This window comes from Leptonychotes weddellii, chromosome 9, assembly GCF_054177405.1.
Source record: "Leptonychotes weddellii isolate Sample4059 chromosome 9, ASM5417740v2, whole genome shotgun sequence".
NCBI classification, from domain to species: domain Eukaryota; kingdom Metazoa; phylum Chordata; class Mammalia; order Carnivora; family Phocidae; genus Leptonychotes; species Leptonychotes weddellii.
This window is the reverse complement of record NC_138377.1, coordinates 80,687,438-80,691,693: the sequence shown is the minus strand read 5'-3', so window position 1 is coordinate 80,691,693 and position 4,256 is coordinate 80,687,438.

Here is a 4,256-nt window from a genome sequence, read left to right as displayed (position 1 = left end):
GCTTGTCCTGGGTCCATCAGATAAGTCAGTCATGCACAAAAGCTGGCTAGAGGCCTTCAACAGCCAAACCAACAAGCTTGTCGTAATAAGACCAGATGCCATTTGCAGAAGTTGAAACAACAGGTGGGCAAGAACCTAACACCAACAGGTAAACCGGGTATGACTTATTGAACAGCAAACAGTGAATGGAATTAATTTTCAGGGTCACTGATGACTTGGTAACCACAAGGAAATTGTGTTATTTATCCTGGGGGCAGTGCCTCAGGGCCTCAGAAGTGAAATGCAACTCTGGAATATATTTGCTGTGATTAACTGGAATACTATAGGATAATCCAAGTTCAAATTTTCCTATAACTTTTCCTTTAAATACTCAGCCTCTCCTAGAGAGTCTTAGTCTCAAGAAGCTCAAGTAGAATCACTTTATTTCTTCAGAAGCCAGCCCTTGAGAATCCGCTGTCTTCTAACATGAGTGGACATAACACCTAGCAGCCAGTAGAGTCCCAAGAAGTTTATCTCATCATCATTATCAATATTTCAGCGATCCTCAATATCCATAATAACGTTGCCACTCACCTCCATTTTTATTTCCACTACTTCCACCGAGGAAAGAATAATAATTACATATTCTTTGGGGGGTTGCTGATACATGGTTTCTGGAATCCTCTTGTGGACTAAATCTTCTTAGGTTTCTGTGTCATCTTGAAAAATAAATACCCTGGCATTTTTACAAAGCCAAGGGCTGGACCTACTGCTGCACCAATTTGTTTTATTTTAGCCTGAGCTTCTAATTTCAGAAAACCCTGTCACAGATATAAAACATACTCTTACTTACTGTGTACAACTTTGTACCTCAATTCCAGCATTTTTAATGACACAGAACACATTTTCTGTTCTTTTGGATGGTACTCAAGCATTCTGACTTGGTGTAGATATGTCTAGATCAGCCCTCTTGCAGGAAATATCTGTCTAATCAGCCATCTTGTTCTGGGTTGAGATCAAGGAAGTATGAAAGCTATTAGTAGAAAGAAAGTAAGGAATAACAGGCTGATCAAATATTGTCTTCCTTTTAAATGAGAGCACTTGAGAAACCAAAGTCTGGTTCAAGTCACAGAGGATCAATATCAGCCAACCTAAAGGCTAACATTATCAAAAGTCAAAAACCTAGAATTAAATATGTGTTATTCCAAAGAATGACTCCATTTTCCTTTATCCACAGTTGAGCGTAACAAGACAGAGTTTTTGTTTTTTGTTTGCTTTTCCATTTCCTGTATTTTCCTGGTGCATGATATAAGCTAATCCATTCCCACCTAACTCCTTGCCCCCCCTGCACCATCACTCCTAACTTCCTTCTTGAGGTCAGACATTCACCAAACTGCAATTACAGAAATGGGTCTTTTTAAAAGTAATTCAAAGTAGAAAAATGAAGTATTTGCATAATGGCACCTAGTAGTTATGCTGTTCTTGATGTGGGTCACTTTTGGCAATGTGAAAAGTCGAACTGTTTTGAAGACTGTTTTGAAGACGCTTGGTCTTGATGATGCAATCTATGGGGAAGAGGAAGAATATAAGACAGCCTAATCAATTCTTATCTCTTGTAACTCACTCAGTCCCATCCAGAGGGAAAGTCTGATGGAAGGAAATAACAGAATCCAGGAGAAGGAAAGTACACAAGATTCATAAGGTAGAAGAAACTGAAAAATCTAAATAAGAAAGTGAGAAGAGAGAGATTCTTCATAGGAGAGGGGATTCCAGATATGTAGAAGAGGGGAGACCACATAGGCAGCCCCTAAAGATGAGAATGAAAGTCCATTACCCCAGAAGATTGCTGGAGGCAATAAGTAGAGAGCATGAGTCACTCATCCTTCCACACACAAATTGTACTGTAGGTAAATGGTAACTCGTGATGTGAGAGTGAAGTTAAGATCTGTTTCTTGTTTAGACTCTTCAGAAAAGTTTTAATTTATTTGGTTTTATTTTTGCAATGGAGTACTCTATCCTGGTTTCTCATGTTAAGAGGTTACATAGGAACTGAAAGGAAAACAAAATAAGAAGTCTAGAAAGACTAGTGAATACATCTGAGTTAAAAATCCAAAAACAAACCATTTTGTCTCAGCTTACTAAATCCACATCTTGCCACACAGCCTGCCTATTTGGATCAAGCAAATCTGTTTGGTGAAAACATTGGCCAAACTAATTACTTAATAGTGAATTCACTTTCAACAGCCAATTTATAATCCTTATATTCACAAAAAACACAGGGAGCCATCTTCCTTATAAATGAGAAAAAAGAAGATAAAAAAGGAACTAAGGGAAGACAGAAGTTTTTGTACAGTTAGCACTGGAGGGGAAAACTGTCACTCCTGAATCCTTGTAGCTGAGTCAGGTGAAAATGCCAAGACTTTAGTTTTTCTTAAACAGTCATTTCAAAACAAATGTTCGAAAAGTAATTGATTTGGGCCTAGATATGAAGAAGAAATATTATAATTATAATTATTATAATTATTAATTATTATTATTTTACCTGGAATACGAAATCAGTCTGGCAGGGGTTGATTAACACTGTTTCTCAGCTTCGTGGACAATGAAACCATTTTCCATTGCCCATTTTAATCCCAAAACAGGATAATTAACCCAATTCTGTTTTATAATCATAAGCTTCCACTTAACAACTGTTCTATAAAATCATGTTCTATGTCATAAAGTGAAACTCTTCCAAACAGAGAGGGGACAATAGTAAGAATAAAGCCATCCCCACAATTTGAAAAGGCAACTGTATGTGCCTTACTGATGGTTGGTCAGGGCCGTCTTCATTCCATTTTGGTAAATATAGATTCCCTGCTGTATGCTGAGCTTTGTGCCCAATTCTATGAAGAACACCATATCTTGCCCCCTTAAGGAGCTCAAAATTATATGACAGGGATAGGGAAGGCATAATGAAAAATAATCACAAATAGCTACAATAGAAGATATTATGTGATAAATACTATTAAAATGACACAAAGACATGTGAAAGACAATGTAAGCAAGATAGGCTTGAGCCACCTTGTGTTCATTTTCTTAGTGCTTGGTAATATATGTCTATACATGTCTATGTACATAGATGAAAATATACATGAGTAATACCATCTGACTTACTCGAGGATATGCAAGAAAATAAATTAATTGGTAACAAGGCTTTCCTTTAGACTCCTTTTCCATGCAGAGAAACCTTGGATATAATGAACAAATTCAGATGGTTTGGTTTTCCTAGCCATAGTTCCTTCCTTTTTCTCTCTTAGTGACATATCACCTTCATCCTCTGTCCTCTTTGTCTTCATTCATAAAGTCTCCATTATAAAGAGATAGATTATGTGCCAGGTTGCAGTATAATTTCAACCTCTGCCAACAGAATTCCACCCATCTTGTTCCTAAGGAATGGATCCAACATGAAGGTACCTTGACCCACAGCAGCTGGTGCTTTTAGGATCTTACCAGAACTGACCCTGTATGGTTCAGGAAATGTTCAAATGCCAAGTTGATTGACAGTGACCACAGTAGAGGATAAGTAAGAGCACTCTCTGCCCCACAATAAAAAGTGACAACACTTCTAATGATTGTTTTTGGATTTCCCATTACATGCATTCTAACATGCTCACAGCATCTCAAATTCTCACTAAATTATAGTGAGTATGTTTGGGGACATGTATGCATTTAAAGATCAAATGTTGTATGTTTAGTCAAGTTCCCTAGAAGCAGAGCCTGAGATAGGAATTCTTGATCAACTGATTTATTGGAGGAGTGCCCTCAAGGGAAGGGGAGTGAAAAAAGCCATATAGTGCAGAGGAACTAAGTAAAGGAAGAATAGGTTACTGGGTGAGGTGGCTTTTGTTTGGCTGAGAGAAATTCTCTGGGGAAACAAGAAAAAGAAGCAGTGATATATTAGCATCTAGGGGATGGCTATCCTGGATGGTGAAGGGCATCCATGTAAGGTACCAGCAGTGTCCCCTCCATGATACTGTTTCTAAAGAACTGTCACTTTTGGGTAAGAGAAAATTCATTTTGGGAAGCAGATGTCTTTACAGTCTCTTCAACAAATGGTGTTGGGAAAATTGGATAGCCACATGCAGAAGAATGAAACTGGACCATTTCCTTACACCACACACAAAAATAGACTCCAAATGGTTGAAAGACCTCAATGTGAGACAGGAGTCCATCAAAATCCTAAAGGAGAACACAGGCAGCAACCTCTTTGACCTCAGCCGAAGCAACTTCTTCCT